The sequence below is a fragment of the Leptonychotes weddellii genome, chromosome 3 (assembly GCF_054177405.1).
Source record: "Leptonychotes weddellii isolate Sample4059 chromosome 3, ASM5417740v2, whole genome shotgun sequence".
Lineage (NCBI taxonomy): Eukaryota > Metazoa > Chordata > Mammalia > Carnivora > Phocidae > Leptonychotes > Leptonychotes weddellii.
The window spans coordinates 7,283,719-7,302,820 of record NC_138371.1 but is presented as its reverse complement, the minus strand read 5'-3'; the positions used below and the strand labels follow the sequence as shown (position 1 = coordinate 7,302,820).

At 47.6% G+C, this 19,102-nt stretch overlaps 1 long non-coding RNA gene and 1 pseudogene across 2 annotated transcripts in view; one reads left to right on the top strand and one right to left on the bottom strand.

Annotated features, from left to right (window-relative positions):
* The first annotated feature begins 529 nt into the window (after nucleotides 1-529).
* Nucleotides 530-2,579, top strand: LOC102735268 (stromal membrane-associated protein 1-like; annotated as a pseudogene).
* A 2,536-nt stretch (nucleotides 2,580-5,115) lies between these two features.
* LOC145720435 (uncharacterized) overlaps nucleotides 5,116-19,102 on the bottom strand; it is a 45,016-nt gene continuing 31,029 nt past the window's right edge. The window contains exons 1-3 of one of the 2 annotated variants that reach the window (XR_014143337.1): nucleotides 9,262-9,458; nucleotides 7,790-7,903; nucleotides 5,116-6,392 (exon numbers count right to left, since the gene is read on the bottom strand). This is a non-coding gene — a long non-coding RNA (uncharacterized LOC145720435). Of the gene's footprint in view, nucleotides 6,393-7,789; nucleotides 7,904-9,261; nucleotides 9,459-19,102 lie in introns of those variants that run through there. The other variant, XR_014143338.1, reaches the window with a different exon arrangement.

The following is a 19,102-nucleotide window of genomic DNA, read 5'->3' as shown; positions in this document are numbered from 1 at the left end:
ATAATATTCCATTATCATTATGTATGATGTTGAAATTGTCTGAGATTTGGCCAGTGAGAACTCCTTCAAGCTTCAGGCCATCATTAGGATCAGGCCCAGTCTGGTGAGAGCCTCCTCCTTTTGCTATTTTCAGCATATTTATTTGTAAAGTCGACCCCCTGAGTGTGTAACCCATCTTCCATGTTGCCACCACCCGCCTTTGCAGACCCTTCCTCATCCTCTCTAAGGGTGGTCCTCTCTAAGGACTAAGTGGTCCCTGCTTCTCCCCATCTTTATCCGGAGGCATGCAGGACACCCTCCTCACTGCACCCAGCCTCTCAGATGGAGGGGAACAGGCTCCCTTAACCATGGATGAGAATTATAACATTACTGGAGAAAATATAGAAGCATATCTCTTTGGCCCTGCAACTCTACCTCTAAAAATTTATGGAAAAGAATAGTAGCTCAGAGTCCGCGCATGGGCCTGATGGCTTCAGATGTATTCACCCTGCCCAGCTCCTGCCTGCCTCCACTGCCCCCATAGCTGGCCCAGGCTCCCCGCCCCAGTACCAAGATGGTGATGTGCTCCTGCCAGGAGAAGGCTCAGCAGCTGAACGAGCAGCAACAGCTCGTCCTATTCCAGTTGCTGAGGGAGGAGGACAGGTATTACTCGAATTGCAAGGCCAAAGGTCCACAATGGGCTTCCTGGAATATTGGTGTGTTTATTTGCATCAAATGTGCTAGAATCCATAGAAATCTTGGAGTTCATATATGCAGGGTCAAGTCGTTCAACCTAGACCAGTGGACACCAGAACAGATACAGTGCATGCAAGATATGGGAAATACGAAAGCAAGACTACTCTATGAAGCCAATCTTCCAGAGAACTTTTGAAGATCACAGACAGATCAAGCAGTGAAATTTTCATGAGAGATAAACATGAGGAGCACCCATCTAGCTCAGTGGGTGGAGCGTGCAACTCTTGATCTTGGGGTTGTGAGTTTGAGCCCCACCTTGGTTGTAGAGATTACTTAAAAATAAAATCTTTAGGGGCATATGGGTGACTCAGTTGGTTAAGCATCTAACTCTTGATTTTGGCTCAGGTCATAATCTCAGGGTCAGGAGATGGAGCCCCACAGCGGGCTCCATGCTCAGCATGGAGTCTGCTTGAGATTCTCTCTCTCCCTCTGCCCCCCTGCCCCCGCTTGCACGCTCTCTCTCTTTCTCTCTCTCTAAGATAAATAAATAAAATCTTTAAAAATAAAATAAAATCTTTAAAGAAAAGAAATAAATATGAAGAGAAGATAAAAATCCAATAGCTATCACAAATAAAGAAAAGTGGGGGGAAAAGGAAGAGAAAAAGAAAAGGAACCAGAAAGGGCGCCTGGGTGGCTCAGTTGGTTAAGTGACTGCCTTCGGCTCAGGTCATGATCCCAGGGTCCTGGGATCGAGTCCCGCATCGGGCTCCCTGCTCTGTGGGGAGCCTGCTTCTCCCTCTCCCACTCCCCCTGCTTGTGTTCCCTCTCTCGCTGTGTCTCTCTCTGTCAAATAAATAAATAAAATCTTTAAAAAAAAAAAAAAAAAGAAAAGGAACCAGAAAAGCCTGCAAAACCTCTTACAACTGAAAAGCTGCAGAAGAAAGAAGATCAGCAGTTGGAGCTTAAACAAAACTACCAGCCCTAAAAAAGCTGCAGAGCCCACTGTTGATCTTTTAGGACTTGATGGCCCTGCTGAGGCCCCAGTGACCAATGGGTACACAACCATGGCGCCAGCCCTGAATGATGATCTGGACATCTTTGGACCAATGATTTTTTTTTTTTTAAGATCTATTTATTTATTTTGGGCGGGGGAAGGGCAGAGGGAGAGAGAGAGAGAATCTCAAGCAGATTCCCCACTGAGCGCAGAGCCCTGACACGAGGCTCAATCCCACAACCCTGAGACTGTGACCTGAGCCAAAATCACAAGTCGGACGTCTAACAGATTGAACCACTCAGGTGCCCCTGGATCTGTATCTGTTCACTGAGCAAGCTACAAAATCAGAAGAGGTACCAAAGAAACAAACTCTCCAAAGACTCCATCTTATCTCCGTATGGCACAGGAAACATTCAGCAGCAGAGGACTCCTGGTGTGTTTGTGGGACCCACAAATACACCATTGACCTCACAAGCACCAACTGCACCTCACGGCTTTCCATCGGTGGGGGTGCCCGTGCATGAGCTTGCAGCTCCCGGCCTCCCGGGAAATGTAATGGGACAGGGTGCAAGCATGAGGGTGGGCATACACGTGACCAGCGGGCTTATGTATGATGCCACCAAATGTGGTTGGCCCCTAAGGAGGAATGGTGGGGCAGATGGGTGCTCCCCAGAGTAAGTTTGGCCTGCCACGAGCTCCACAGGCCCAGCGGAACCTCTTGCAGATGAATCAGCAAATGGTTGGCATGAGTATCAGCAGTACAAACCTTACAGTGGGTTTTGGCCAACTCCCCAACACAACAGCAGGATGGTCTGGAAGCTCATCCGGTCAGGCTCTCGGCACACAGCTGTGGAAATGAAAACTGCAATGCGAGTTTCATCCAGAACTACCACCTGACATGCCTTGCTAAAATGCGTCTAGTTCCCCTGTTTATCCATGTACGTATACTTTTTTCTTTTTCCCCATTTGCTCATATTAAGAATTATCTGATATTGACCGTGTTGGTCCGTACTGATTAAATTTGATATGAAAAGAAAAAAAAAAAGAGAAGAAGAATAGTAGCTCAAATACAGAGATATGTATAAAAGGATACTAGTCCCAGTCTTTCTGTAATAATGAAAAATTGGAGACAAGCTCAATTTTCTTTATCTTAGCTCCTGAAAGTAGACTCTTTGCCTTAGCTCCTAATATCAGTGTCTTGCCTGCCTCCCAGACCCATCTGCCTGAAGGACCAGATAATCAGTTGCTAATTGGCTTCCTCCCAGGGCTCTTAGCATCCCTGCATTTTCCAGCTGTGTTTGTACAAGGATCCAGAAGGCTCTTGTGTGTCAGAGAAGGTCCTGGGGCAGAAAGCAGAGGGTGCAAGGCATGCACTTGAGTTGGGACCCTTTTTCCCTAGCCGCAGCTGAAATAGAGTTAGGCCAAAGGGAGGGTGGTCTTCAGCATGATAGTGTCTTCAGCGTGTTCTGGGTTAAGCCAAAAGTTCCAGGGACTTAACACCTCAGGAGCAACCCTCTTACTGAGAGATGGGAGTGGGTGGATAAATGCCTTATGTAGTAGGCATCTTCCAAGATGGCTTCCGATGACCCGTTTCTTGGTACTCACACTCTGTGTAGTTCCTCCCCCACTGAAAATGGCTGAGCAGGGACACCTGGATGGCTCAGTTGGTTAAGTGTTTGACTCTTGATTTGGGCTCAGGTCATGATCTCAGGGTCATGAGATTGAGCCCCACACTGGGACTCTGCTGGACTCCTGGAGCCTGCTTGGGATTCTCTCTCTCCCCTCTCCCTCTGCCTCTCCCCCCTTCCACTCGCAATCGTGCTCTAGAAAGAAAGAAAGAAAGAAAAGGAAGGAAGGGGGGAAGGAAGGAAAAAAGAAAAGAAAGAAAGAGAGAGAGAGAAAGGAAATGGCTGAACTATGCAATAGAATGTTACAGAAATGACAACATATAATATCCAAGGCTAGATCATAAAAGAATTGCAGCTCCTGCCTTATTCCCTTTTGGATCTCTTGTTCTTGGTGGAAGCCAGCTGCCATGTTATGAGGATGCTCAAGCAGCCCAGGGGAAGGTGCATGTGGCAAAAAGTTGAGGACTCCTGCCAACAACCAATGATCCCTTGTCAGGCATGTGAGCCAGGTTGGAAGTGGATCCTCAAGCCCAGTCAAACCTTCAGATGATTCCAGCTTCATGAGGGACCCTGAGCAGAACCTTGAGCCAGAACCACCCAGTTGAGCTCCTCCTGGATTCCTGACCCTCAAAAACAGTGTGATATAACAAATGTTTATTGTTTTAAGCTGCTAAATTTTGGAGTGATCTGTTACACAATAATAGCTAACTCATATTCACATATATTCCTGGTAGGAATGGAAAATGGTGTAGCCACTTTGGAAAACAGTTTGGTGGTTCCTCAAATGATTAAATATAGAGTTACTGGTGGCTCAGTCGGTTGAGCATCTGACTCTTGATTTCAGCTCAGCTCATGATCTCAGGGTGGTGGGGTGAAGCCTTGCCTCAAGCTCCATGCTTGGCGTGGAGTCTGCTTGAGATTCTCTGCCTCTCCCTCTCCCTCTGCCCCTCTCCCCATTCATGTGTGCACTTGCGCACTCTCTCTCTCTCTCAAATAAATGAATAAAATCTTTAAATAAATAAATAAATAGGGGCGCCTGGGTGGCTCAGTCGTTAGGCGTCTGCCTTCAGCTCAGGTCATGATCCCAGGGTCCTGGGATCGAGCCCCGCATCGGGCTCCCTGCTCGGCGGGAAGCCTGCTTCTCCCTCTCCCGCTCCCCCTGCTGTGTTCCTGCTCTCGCTATCTCTCTGTCAAATAAATAAATAAAATCTTTAATAAATAAATAAATAAATAAATATAGCGTTACCATATAACCCAGCAATTCCACCCCAAGTATATATCCAAGAGAAATGAAAACATATGTCCGCAGAAAAACTTGTACATGAATGTTTACAGCAGCAATACTCATGATAGTCAAAAGGCAGAAATAATCTACATGTCCATCAATAGACAAATGGAGAAAGAAAATGTGATATATTCATACAATGGAATATCATTTGGCCATAAAAGGGAATGAAGTAGAGATATATGCTGTAGCTTGAACTGGCCTTGGAAAGTGAAGGACGTCAGTCACAAAAATCCACATATTCTATGATTCCATCATATGAAATGTCCAGAATAGGCAAATCTGTAGAGACAGAGAATAGGGGTTATATATAAATATATATATGTATACTATATATATAGTGTATCTATTTTTTCTTTTTTACATAGATAGTATATATAGTATATATATTTTTCTCATGTATATGTAAGTATACATATTTATAGTATATATATAGTATATTTTTTCTTTTTTAAATATTTTTAAATTTAAATTCAATTAATTAACATATAATGTATTATTTGTTTTAGGGGTACAGGTCTATGATTCATCAGTCTTATATAATACTCAGTGCTCATTACAACACATACCCTCCCCAATGTCCATCACCCAGTGACCCCATCCCTCCAACCACCTCTCCTCCAACAGCCCTCAGTTTGTTTCCTATGATTAAGAGTCTCTTATGGTTTGTCTCCCTCTCTGGTTTCATCTTGTTTCACTTTTTTCTCTCTTCTCCTATGACTTTTGGCCTTGTTTCTTAAATTCCACATAGCAGTGAGATCATATGATAATTGTCTTTCTCTGGTTGACTTATTTTGCTTAGCATAATACCCTCTAGTTCCATCCATGTTGTTGCAAATGGCAAGATTTCATTCTTTTGGATGGCTGAGTAATATTCCATTGTATATATACATCACATCTTCTTTATCCATTCATCTGTCAATGGACATCTAGGCTCTTTCCATATTTTGGCTATTGTGACCATTGCTGCTATGAACATTGGGGTGCATGTGCCCCTTCGGATCATTACATTTGTTTGTTTGGGGTAAATACCCAATAGTGCAATTGCTGGGCCGTAGAGTAGCTCTTTTTTTTTTTTTTTTAACTTTTTGAGGAACCTCCATATTGTTTCCAGAGTGGCTGCACCAGCTTGCATTCCCACCAACAGTGTAAGAGGATTCCCCTTTCTCTGCATCCTTGCCAACATTTATCGTTTCCTGACTTGTTAATTTTAGCCATTCTGACTGATGTGAGGTGGTATCTCATTGAGGTTTTGATTTGGATTTCCCTGATGCCAAGTGATGTTGAGTGTTTTTCATGTGTCTGTTGGTCATTTGGATGTCTTCTTTGCAGAAATGTCTGTTCATGTCCTCTCTCCATTTCTTGATTAGATTATTTGTTCTTTGGATGTTGAGTGTGGTAAGTTCTTTATAGATTTTAGATACTAGCCCTTTATCTGATAAGGCATTTGCAAATATCTTCTCCCATCCTGTCGGTTGTCTTTTGGTTTTGTCATCTGGTTCCTTTGCTGTGCAAAAGCTTTTTGTCTTAACGAAGTCCCAATAGTTCATTTTTGTTTTTGTTTCCCTTGCCTTTGGCGATGTTTCTAGGAAGAAGTTGCTATGGCTGAGGTCGAAGAGGTTGCTGCCTGTGTTCTCTTTGAGGATTTTGATGGATTCCTGTCTCACATTTAGGTCTTTCATCCATTTTGAGTCTATTTTTGTGTGTGCTGTAAGGAAGTGGTCCAGTTTCATTCTTCTACATGTGTCTGTTCAATTTTCCCAACACCATTTGTTGAAGAGACTGTCTTTTTTCCACTGGATATTCTTTCCTGCTTGAGACAGAGAATAGGTTACTGGTTGCCTAGGCTGAGGTGGGGGATAGGGGTGATAGCTAAGAAATCTGGAGAGCCATGACTGATACATTTACCCTCCGAGGAAGGTAGGCCTGAGAGGGGCTGAGTTGTGGGACAGACTCCAACTTTTAGGGGCACAAGTGTCTCTCCTGGGGGAGACAATGCCAAGGTCACAGGGAAGCAGGTGGGGGATTTGCTGAAACCCTGCAGCTCTGCACCCATAAAATGCATCCTGCTATTGGTTTAACCAAATTGGCTAGAGAACTGAAAGTAACTCCCATAAAGCTATCCCAAGACAGTACTACAAATGGAAATTTCTTTTTAAGATTACAAAAATCTTCTAAAATTGACTATGATGATGGCTACACGTATATGTGAGTAAAACAAAAACTACTGAATTGTCTACTTTTAATGGATGAATTGTGTATGTGAATTACATTTTAGTAAAACTGTTTAAAAAGCTGATGATGAACGGGCGCCTGGCTGGCTCAGTCAGTAGAGTGTGCGACTTTGATCTCAGGGTCGTGAGTTCAAACCCCATGTTTGGTGTGGAGCCTACTTTAAAAACAAAAAGAAAAAACTGATAACGAATGCACCACAGCTTCCTTCCCATTGGTGGGACAACTCTGAGGCATGTTCCACACAGTCTCTCAGAACATCCCCTGTAGGACTGAACCTGTTTCCCACAGCCGTGACATGCCCGTTAATATGCACTGTATTTTCTTTCCTTTCTTCTTGATCTCATTTCTCCACCCTGGGATCACATCTCAAATAAACTACTTCACCCAGTTCTTTCCTCAAGGTTTGCTTTTGAAGGAACCCAAACTAAAGCAATCGTGTTCTTTGGGTCAGAGGTCATGGGGCCGATTCTGCACCCGTCCATGGACAACCCAGGTGGGAGGACTGGGCCCACTGGTGGACTGTCCAGGGTGAAGGCTTGAACCAAAGTCCAGAACAGTCACAGAGCTGGCCTCCATCCGCCCCACAGCGCGCCTGACATGAGCCTGGTATGATTCACACACACACACACACACACACAGGCCTGGGACAGTTAACCCAGCCCTTTACCCTGGAGTCAGGCTGTGTGGGACATGTTCGTTTCCCCTTTGGCTCATTTTGCCTGTCCCTGTGGCTGGGCGTCATCTGGCCACACAAACCACCAAAAACAGAGAAGCAAGAGGCTACGAAGGGCTGTGTGTGAAGGGTCTTCCCTTCAGTGGTGACCCAGAGGTATCTGATTGAGGGGGGAAAAAACAGATTCCACAGCTAAGACTTGAAATTAAAGAACCAGGAACACCCCAGGCGGCCCCCGGGGCAAAGGGACCAGTGTGGGAAGGTGCCTCCTGCATGGTGAGGCCCAGGCCCAGGCTGACCGTCAGACTACAGAGGGAAGACACCAGCTTCCAGGCCCAGACTGGGAAATGGGTGCCTGGAATCTTCTTCTTTCCCCAATTTAGGCCAGCTCCGCCTCAGTCAAATGCCATCACCTGTAAGCAAAAGACAGTTGCAGATGTTAATGCTTCCGGCACTCACACACAGGGTTGCCCAAAGCAAGAGAACAAAAGAGCTCTGACTGGCTCAGAGATTTCATGAGTTGGTCCTAGAATAAGAACTTTGATTTCATTTTTTTATGTATTTTACTGTGATGCTTAGTTTAATGTGTCAGATTGGCCAAGCTATAGTACCCAGTTATTTATTCAAACACTAATATAAATGTTGCCATGAAGGCATTTGTACATGTGGTTAATATCTCCAAGGAGTTGACTTTATTACCCTCCATAATGAGGGTGGGCCTTGACCAATCAGTTAAAGGCAGTAGTAGCAAAAGCTGAGGCTTCCCTGAGAAGTTTGGCAGCATTCACTCCCACCTGAGTTTTTAGCCTGCCCTGTAGATCTCAGACTTGCCAGCCCTCACAATCACATAAGGCAATTCCTTAAAAAATAAAAGAATAAATAAGATGGGGAGCCTGGTTGGCTCAGTCAGTTAAACGTCTGACTCTTGATTTCGGCTCAGGTCTTGATCTCAGGGTTGTGAGATCGAGCCCCACATCAGGCTCCATGCTCAGTGCAGAGCATGCTTGAGATTCTCTGCCTCTCCCTCGTCCTCTGCCCCTCCCCCTGCTCGCTCTCTCTTTCAAATAAATAGGTAAAATCTTAAAAAAAATACATATATATATGTGATATACATATATATCACCTATTGGTTTTGTTTTTCTGGAGAGCCATGACTGATACATTTACCCTCCGAGGAAGGTAGGCCTGAGAGGGGCTGAGTTGTGGGACAGACTCCAACTTTTAGGGGCACAAGTGTCTCTCCTGGGGGAGACAATGCCAAGGTCACAGGGAAGCAGGTGGGGGATTTGCTGAAACCCTGCAGCTCTGCACCCATAAAATGCATCCTGCTGTTGGTTTAACCAAATTGGCTAGAGAACTGAAAGTAACTCCCATAAAGCTATCCCAAGACAGTACTACAAATGGAAAATTATAGAAACCACTCAAAGGATTCACAAAATCCAGGTCCCATAGCCAGCTCCCACATAACTCCGACCAGGTGACACCACGGCCCTGATGAAAATCTTCCTATTTATTTTAGAATAAACCCAAGCTTAGTTCAGCCTGTAGCCCAGCCTTGCCCACTTCTGCTCACCTTCTCCTTCCCTTTGTTCTGCCAGCCCACTCTCTGCCACCTCAGGTCCTTTGCACGTGCCATTTGCTTTCTTCGCTTGGCACCTTCTCATTCTTCAGGGCTCTGAGATGGCTTCCCTGACCATACATTCTGACATGCCCCCCTCTACCCCCAAACCCATCTGCTACATTCCCTGTTTATGCCCTTCATAGAACTTACCACAGTTTGGAATGACCTTATTTGTTTGTTTTCATGTTTATTGCCTATGTCCTCACTCTGGCCTGGAAGTTCCAGGAGATTGTGCCCATCTCATTCTCTTGTATCTTCTCAGTACCAGGTCATAGGAGGTAGTGCCTGATACATATTGAGTGAATGAGTGATTCCTCAGCTCCTAAGCTCATCCATGTTTAGGTCAGGGTCCCTCCCTACCTTCCCACAGTGCCCTGGGCTGACTCATCATATCCCTTGGTGATCCATAGTAGAGCCCTGGCATCTAGCCGTCCAGGAGTTTGGACCTGTGCCTGGAGGGTGGAGGACTTGGATACTTCACGGGGTTACAAGGTTGAGCCTAAAAAGAGAATCTTGTCGCTGAATAAGGCAGAATTGAACCAAGCCCTGAAGAGTGTTCCAGGGAGAGAGAACAATGAGGGGAAAGCCCACAGGGCAGCATCTCTAGGGACCAATCCAAAGCCAGAGAACCAACACTATGAGCCAGGAGGAGAGTGGCATGAGCTGAGGGAGGGCAGGGCCTGAGAGCAGACTGAGATCCACAGGGGGATTTTCAGTAGGGAAATGATATGGTCTGGTCTACACACTGAAAATCCAGATGATTTCTGGGCTGAGGGAATGGGGAGGAGGGGTGAGAAGGAGACATTTTTTAATCCTATGGTATCGGCTGGACTGCTAGATTTTTTTTTCACTATGTACATGTATCGCCTTAAAATTTAAGCAGACAATCCTCCTGCTAGGAGGAGCCCGGACTACAAGAGGTTGAGGGGATTTTGGTGAGGGCCTGTGGTAGAGACCGTAAGCTGCCCGCCTGACACCCAATCTCCTCTCCCCCTCTTTCATCACTGACAGATCCTACTCTCTGCTCTCCCAAGTGACCATTTACGTAAACAGCATGCTTCCAGCTAAAAGACTATGTTTCCCAAAGAGGGGCTGCCATTGAGTAGAAGCTGTTGAGTGGGACTTTTGAGGAAATTCTTTAAAAAAGGGACAGGCGGGGTGCCTGGGTGGCTCAGTCAGTTAAGCATCTGCCTTCAGCTCGGGTCATGATCCCGGAGTCCTGGGATCGAGTCCTGTGTCTGGCTCCTTGTTCAGCAGGAAGTCTGCTTCTCCCTCTCCCTCTATTCCTCTCCCCTGCTTGTGCTCTCTCTCTTGCTCACTCTCAAATAAATAAATAAAATCTTTAAAAATAAAAAGTAAGAGAGGGACAGGTGACTGACAAGGGCTATTTTTACCCTCTTCTGCTTTCCTTGGACTTGACCCTTTGTGACCTCAACTTCATGGGATTACTTTCGGCAGGAGCCCCTTAATCCTAAGTCACAGAAGCAAACCTACAGCTTTGCATGCGCCTCCCAAGCCCCTGAGATTCACTGGTTCTGATAATTTCTTGGCTCTGTAACTTCAGAACCCCTGCCCATGCCGTGAGGGCCAACATCTGTCTCTAAAACTCCATGAGCCATTTCCACCCCTAACTTCATTTGTGTTATGTTCCCTCTGCATTCCCGGCACCAGGGAGTTTTCCTTTCTTAATTTAAACCTGGTTAAGTATTCAAAAGGTTAATTTTTTTTTTAAGATTTTATTTATTTGACAGAGAGAGACACAGAGAGAGAGAGAACACAAGCAGGGGGAGTGGGAGAGGGAGAAGCAGGCTTCCGGCCGAGCAGGGAGCCCGACGCGGGGCTCGATCCCAGGACCCCGGGATCATGACCTGAGCCGAAGGCAGACGCTTAACATCTGAGCCACCCAGGCGCCCCTCAAAAGGTTATTTTACTGTATTTTATTCAACATCCCCATGTATAGTCACTTCCTGCATACGGTCTTATTTTCTTGTCCATCTACAGTGCACGATTTAACAATGAACTGCGCGCCACCTTGTCCATTGCTTCAGTTGATGTGTTTTGTCTCCCCAACTACATGTAGATGCTCCCACTTAGGGGCTGAATTATGTTCCTGCAAAATTCATACATTGAAGTCCTAACCCCCTGGTTTGTGCGACTGTATTTGGAGATAGGGTCTTTAAGGAGATAATTAAGGTTAAATGAGGTCCTTGGGGTGGGCCCTAATCTGATATGACTGGTGTCCTCATAAGAAGAGGAGATCAGGACGCAGATGCCCAGAGGAAGACCCTGTGAAGACACACGGCTTGGAAGATGGTCCTCATCAAGCCAAAGAGAAAGGCCTCAGAAGACACCAACCTTGATAACATTGATCTTGAACTTCCAGCCTCCAGAACAGGGAGAGAATTCGTTTCTGCGTTTAAGCCCCCCAGTCTGTGGCACTTGGTTATGGCAGGAAACTAGTATACCCCATTCTTTCATTTGAGCGCCTATTATGAGCAGGGCTCGGTGGCTACACACTGTTGACTGCTTCCCAGGCTTACTTTCCTTTCCCAGCGACTGTCGCGCTGGTCTGCAGTGGACGTGTGAGCCAGCTGGTCCCCATCAGCTATTTATAAACCATCCCAGCCCCCGTGCCTGCTCCCGTTCTGCCTCAGACCCCTGTCTCTGAGCTGTGGCCTGACCCTCTGCCCTCCCTCCAGAGAGTCACGCTCTCTCTCCCTGGGAGTGGTCCTCAGCGAGGCTTCCCCGACCCTCTGACCCTCCGACCCTCTGAGAACAGCATCCATGCTCAGCTCTCCCCACCCCACCCTGCCTTCTCCCTAGCCCTGAATTTCCACATGGCCTTGTGGCCGCGGCCACAGGCTGGTCCTCCCCTCACTTTCAGCAGGAACAGCTTCTTCCCAACTCCAGCTCCAGTGACCAGGCCTGTTATCCCGGCCACGCTTGTCTCTGCCCTGGGCACTTCCACTCCACCCCCGGGGACCCCGCTTGGGCAAGGACCTCTTTTCCCCCGAAGGTCCTTCTTAGGGGAACTCAGAGGGTTTGCTGAGCAAGTAAAAGGGAAGAAGGGCATAGTACTAGCTAGAAGGGGGCAAGTTCTTCTCCCCCCAGTTAGAGGGTAGGAAGGAGGAGCAGGCAAAGGGAGGAGAGGAGAGGGAGGTCAGTGGGTTCGAGGGCAGCGGGGTCCATCTCCTGTGTCCTGGCAGCGCCCCTGGGGAGTGGCAGGACCAAGAGAGGAACACCACTGGCCTGGTGCCCCCAGGACAATGGGCCTATGGAAGCATCACAAAAGAGTCTGAGCCCAAGGGTAGCCCCACGCTTGGGGAGGAGCCCACCCTCAAGGATTTAACAGACAGGCAAAAGGTGTCTTGCAGCCAGGGGTGGGTTATTGCTGGAGGCCCCTCGGCTCGCCCAGCCTGGCCCCCGCTCTGTGGAATGATGAGACAGGTCGCATGGAGGGGAAGAGAGCCCCTAGGAAGGGCTGGGGGAGACCCATCAGAGTGCGGTTGGGGGGCCAAAACTAAGCAAGTAGATTGAGCTCTCTATGCCGCAAAGCTCAGCGATGAACTTGATTTGGAAATTTCTGATAGTCACAGACTTGATATTTCTCCCATTTATTTCCTGTATGGAAAGTGCAAAGACCCCACTAGCAGGTTCCAGACCAGACAACTCTGGGCCCACAATCAGGGCTGGAGAGACCTGCCAGAGCAACCAGCCCTGTCCCCAAGCCACACATGCACATGCCCACCCCCTCAAAGGAGAGTGAGAGGAGAGCAGCCTCCTCCCCTGGATCCATGGCAATCAGGGCAGCCTGCCTGGAGGTGGAGGTGGGGCACACTTGTGTGAGGGGAGCACCAGGTGGGGACCATCACAGAAGGCCAGGGGCTCATAAGTCTGCTCTAGCTGAACAGGCACAGTTACCAAGCTCAGTGACTCAGCCTGAACCCATGGCTGAAGTCTAAATTGGATGGAGTCTAGAGCATCACCCTGCCATCCTGGTTTTGCCCCCACCACTCCATGACACGCGGGGTGACCCAGCTCCAAATCCAGTCCGTGGGTGGCTTTGCCAGGCCCTGGGTCTCCATCTCGGTGGGTCCTAGACTTCCCAGCAGGGCACAGTCATCCCCATCTCCCAGGAACACATGCCCAACAGGGGACCCCACAAAACAAGCACAGAGGAGCAGAGGAGGCCATCCGGCTTCCAGCTGGGAGGAGCAGGGAGGTCACCTCACCCAATGTGTTTCTAAGAGGCTCCACCTGGGACTCTGGTGACTTGCCCAGAAGCTTCCCTCGGAGGCACAGTCCTAGGGGTTTCCCATCTGACCCTGGTGCACCTTCCCCCACATGACCTGGAACCCCTTCCCTAAACCTTCAGGCCCCAAAAACTTCCCCTTCCAGCACAGAAGCCTCCTTCTGACTTGAGCTCTTCTCTTCTCTGACTCACATTCCTCCTCCTCCTTCTGACCCTAGATTCTCCAACATGCACACAGCTCCCCAACTGTGGACCAGGGTCCCCCACTCCCTGTGATCAAGACGCTCCAGCCCTTGCACTGAACCCCCTGTGGCTGTCCTGCGGCCTGTGGTGGTGGCAGTCTCGGAGCGGGGACAAGAAAGGGACTCTGGGAGGAATGGGGGAGCATCTCCACGGGCACCCCCCCCGGGGCAGTCACCGCACCAGCGATGGGGAAGTGGACGGGGCTTGGCACAGGTACCTTCCTGGCTCACAGGAGGAGGGTACTAGTCTGTCCAGTGGAGCCTGGATGTCCATCTTCGGCGTCCGGCAGAGTCACCCCCTTGCTGATTGGAATCCCAGAGTTTCTGAGCCAGCAGGGCTGGGGTGGGGCCTGAGAACGTGCATTTCTAACAAGGGTCCCGGTGAGGCGGCTGCTGCCAGGAGGCACCGCACTTTGAGAACTGCTGATACAGACGTTGGGCTCCTCGGTTTTGGGCATTGGTTAACTTGGGTTCCCGTTGAAAATCTGCCCCCTGCTGGCAAGTGGCCTCTTAGACAAAGAAATTGCTCCTTCAGCCTAAGTTTGTTTCTATCCGAGAGATCAATATAATACTTACCTCCCAAGGTGGTTCTAAGGATAAAGTTGAAATAATTTGGGTAAATTATTTAGTAAGACTAGGGACAAATCAATCCTTTTTCAATTGGGTGAGGTGTGGGAATTTGGCTGGAGAAAAGCTGCTGTTTGGGGGTTTTGTTTTTCTGTAAGCCTTAACAAATTATTTGACTTAAAAAAAATTTTTTTTATTTCTACACCCAACGTGGGGCTCAAACTCATGACCTCAAGATCAAGAGTCCAGACTTCACCAACTGAGCCAGCCCAGCACCGCTTGAATAACTTGACTTTTATTTATTTATTTTTGTTTATTTGACAGAGACATAGCAAGAGAGGGAACACAAGCAGGGGGAGTGGGAGAGGGAGAAGCAGGCTTCCTGCTGAGCAGGGAGCCCCATGCAGAACTCGATCCCAGGACCCCGGGATCATGACCTGAGCTGAAGGCAGACGCTTAACCAACTGGGCCACCTAGGCGTCCTGAATCACTTGACTTTTAAAAACGTGTACCATGGTGACAATTAAAATTTAGTTTAAAAAATTACATATGATTTAATATCATCGAGAAAGAAAAATCAAAAGCACTTTAATAGTTTAAACATGAAAACATCTGTAGATGATTCTATTATTGTCCCCAGCTATACACTCTCCCTTCCTGAAGGGGATTATACAACCCTGCCCACTGCCACGTGACCTGGGATGCCTCCCAGGGGACAACTATTCATTCCACCCCACTGACTTTGGCCTTGAACCCCTGATTGCTTTTGCCAATGGCGTGTGTGCACCATGGCCGGGACACTTCGGAACAGAGACTTTAAGAGCCATTGCTTATTTCCATCTGATCGCTTGCTCTTGTCCTCTGCCAAAAAAATGACTGACACGTTCCTGGTGGGGGCTGTCCCTTCAGCTTTATTCTAGAATGAGGAAGAATCACAAACTGACCCACAGCCAAAAGGAGCCACGTCCCAACCAAACTGTGAAGGAAATGTAGACAGGCATGGCTGTGAGCTGCTGAGATGTTAGGTCACTAGTTACTGCCGCTAAACCTACGGTGAAAACTGACTGAAACTATCCTAAGAGAGACAAGTGGTTAAAAAGAGTACGGTGTATCTGTATGATGGGGACACAGCTAGCAAACAAAGTTACGTTTTAAATTACATTAACTTTAGGGCGCCTGGGTGGCTCAGTCGGTTGGGTGACTGCCTTCGGCTCAGGTCATGATCCTGGAATCCCGGGATCGAGTCCCACGTCGGGCTCCCTGCTCAGCGGGGAGTCTGCGTCTCCCTCTGATCCTCCCCCTCTCATGCTCTCTGTCTTCCATTCTCTCTCTCAGATAAATAAATAAAATCTTTTTAAAAAAAAGTTTAAATTACATTAACTTTAAATTTATATTTTTTAAAGATTTGAATTTATTTATTTATTTGAGAGCAAGGGGGGGCAGAGAGAGAGCGAGAGAGTGAGCACGAGCTGGGGAGAGGAGCAGAGGAAGAAGCTGGCTCCCCACTGAGCAGGGAGCCCGATGCGGAGCTCGATCCCAGGACCCCGGGATCATGACCTGAGGTGAAGGCAGTTGCTTAACGGACTGAGCCACCCAGGCGCCCCAACTTTAAATTTCTATTTAAATGTATGCAGCTGGGTGGCTCAGTCCTTAAGCGTCTGCCTTCAGCTCAGGTCATGATCCCGGGGTCCTGGGATCGAGCCCCGCATCGGGCTCCTTGCCCAGCGGAGAGTCTGCTTCTCCCTCTGCCCACTCCTCCTCCTGCTTGTGCTCTCTCTCTCTCTGTCAAATAAATAAATAAAATCTTTAAATAAATAAATAAAAGAATCAATAGCTGAGGAGCAGCTGGCTAGGGTCCCGGGGGTCTTGGTGGGGCATGGAGGGAAGGATGGAGAAGTACCATTCACGCTCGCCTTATACGCAGGCACCGCAGGCACATGCCTAAACCCAGCAGCTTTTAACGTCCTGTGAGACCACGTATGACTTAAAAAAAATATTAATTGACTCCAAATATGAAAATAAAAGTGTGATTCCTGAGTTAATAAATTTTTTTTTAAAGATTTTATTTATTTATTTGACAGAGACAGAGACAGCAAGAGAAGGAACACAAGCAGGGGGAGTGGGAGAGGGAGAAGCAGGCTTCCCGCGGAGCAGGGAGCCCGATGCGGGGCTCGATCCCAGGACCCTGGGATCATGACCTGAGCCGAAGGCAGACGCTTAACGACTGAGCCACCCAGGCGCCCCTGAGTTAATAAATATTTAATAATAAAAGCCAAATGTTTAAATGCTTCAAATTATAACCTGATGTCAAAAAGTCAAATGCAGTGACGGCTTCGTGGATACAGGTTGCCATTTGGGGTGATAAAAAGGATCTGGATCTGGAACTAGATATGGTGATGGTAGTCCTACACCGTGAATGTACTTGATGTCGCTGAATTGTATGCTGTAAAACGGTTAAAATGGTAAATTTTATGTTGTATGTATTTCACCACCAGAAACAAGCCTCCAGATTCAACTGCAAAGCAAGTCAATTCTTATATAATTATATGAAACTCCCATTGAGGGTAGGATGTGGGGACCTTCAATGTATCTAATAAGATGTGAATGGGACTCCAAAACAAAATTTCCCCAGAGGAGGCGGAGGTTGCTAATGATTCCTGTTCTCCTGTCACTGGATACTTTGTGGAGTGACAGTGAATGTGTAGCTTTCTGGAATGAGGTATGGAGCACAAAACTCCTCCCCACACTGCCACAGTGGGGTTTAGGGCTCAGACCCAGACCCTGAGAGGGATCAGCCACATAAAACAGGGAGACTGGATCAAGAGGGGCACCCTCCTGCAATGCCACAGAACCAGCACTAGGGGACAGCAGAGAGCCAGTGACCATCCCCACCACCAAGACCGTCGCTAGGGCTGGACCTTCAGAAGATGGTACCATTTTTCAAAAGGAAATTGCTTTGCAAGTAAAACCCAAGGGTTTCACCGGCTCCTTGCAGTGGGATGTTTAAGAATATTCAAGATAGGTCAGTTTTTACATGCTTCACACAGGCTATCATGTAAAACATTTACTCAATTCCACTATAGCCAGTTTATGGCTAATTTTGGGGACTGACCTAAGAAAAGTTCACATCCCATTTTTGTGGGGTATCAGTTTAAGATTTTTTCAGCCGATATTCATCATGCCGATACCTTCAGCTGATATTCATCATACCGATACAAGAGGCTAGAAAACTTTAACAGCAAGACTGGTGGCCGGGACAGTTTCTCTGTAATACTGAGGTGAATGGGGTCCAGAGAGCAGCGTCCTGAGAACATCCTATAGAAAGTAGTGACAGTCCTGAGTCTCTCCTAATTTGCCTTTACTACTATGTAACAAACCACCTCAAAACTGAGCAGTTTAAAGCAATTACTATTACTATCACTACTATATTTGGGGGGCTGGGCTAAGCAGAGTGGTTCTTCTGCTGGGCTTCCGTGGGTTCACTGTGGCTGCAGTCAGCAGGCAGAGGGGCTAGGAGCGGGTTGGTCTGGGTCCCACATGGCCCCACTCACATGTCTGGTGCTCGGCTGGGGTGATGGGGGGGCAACCGGGCCACGTTAATCTCCATTATCAAACAAGCCAGACTTCTTCACTTGGCAGCTGGGCTCCAAAAGGAGCAAGAGAAGTCAAGCCCCAGTGCAGGAACACTTTTTAAGCCTCTGCTTTGTCGTATTTCCTACTGTCCCCTGGACCAAAGCAAGTCATATGGCTAAGCCCTGATCAGGGCGGGGGGGGGCGGCGCAGAGAAAAGAGGCTCCATCTCTTGACAGGGGGAGCTGCAAAATATCATGATCTTTAAAAAAAAGAAATCGACCAGATGCTTTCTCCTCTTCTGCCACTACCAAGGACATCCTTATGCAAGCAGAGATGGATGACAGCCCTCTCCCTTCCCCCATTACCCCTCTAATCAAGTTCAAGGCAACTAAATGTGCCTTTCCCCAGCTGTGTCTGTGGAACACCAGTCTCATGAAGTTAAATATTATGGGCTGAATTATATCCTCCCAAAATTGGTATATTGAAGCTCTAACCTCCCAGTGTTACTGCATTTAGAGATAGGGCCTTTAAGGAAGTAATTAAGATACACATACACACACACACACACAATCCTATATATGCAGCTGGATGAATATATGGATGGGGGTTTTGTTTGCTGGACTGAGTATTTTTTTAGATCCTTTACTTTCTGTTAAATCAGAGCACAGATTTCAGCAGATTGAATTTTCTGAAAAATGGCCACAGCAACATTTCCAGTCCCGCATGATGGCCCAGAACCTTATCACTCTCTCATGAAAGGAGGTGGCCTAGCAGAACCAGAATACAGACTCTGGGGGCGCCTGGCTGGCTCAGTCAGTGGAGCATGTGACTCTTGATCTCGGGGTTGTGAGTTCAAGCCCCATGTTGGGCACAGAGCTTACCTAAAAAAAAATTCTTTTAACTACTCTTAAAAAAAAAAAAAAAGACTATAAGCTCTGGAGCCAGACTGCCCACATACAGACCCAGAGCCACCATTTTCCAGCTGTATGACCCTGAGCACGTTGTTCATCCTTTAAGAGTCCCTGATTTCTTTGTCTGCAAGTGGGAAGATAATAGGACCAACCTCAAGGGGTTGTTTTGAGGATTAAAAAAACACATAAAACTAGGGGGGTGGAGCAAGATGGTGGAGGAGTAGGAGACCTGGATTTCGTCTGGTCCCAGGAATTCAGCTGGATAGGGATCAAACCATTCTGAACACCTACAAACCCAACAGGAGATCGAAGAAAGGAATAGCAACAACTCTCTGAACAGAAAAGCGACCACTTTCTGGAAGGTAGGACGTGCGGAGAAGTGAATCCGAGGCGATATTCGGGAGGATAGACGGCGGGGGAGGGGCCTCCGTCGGCCGCTTCTGGCA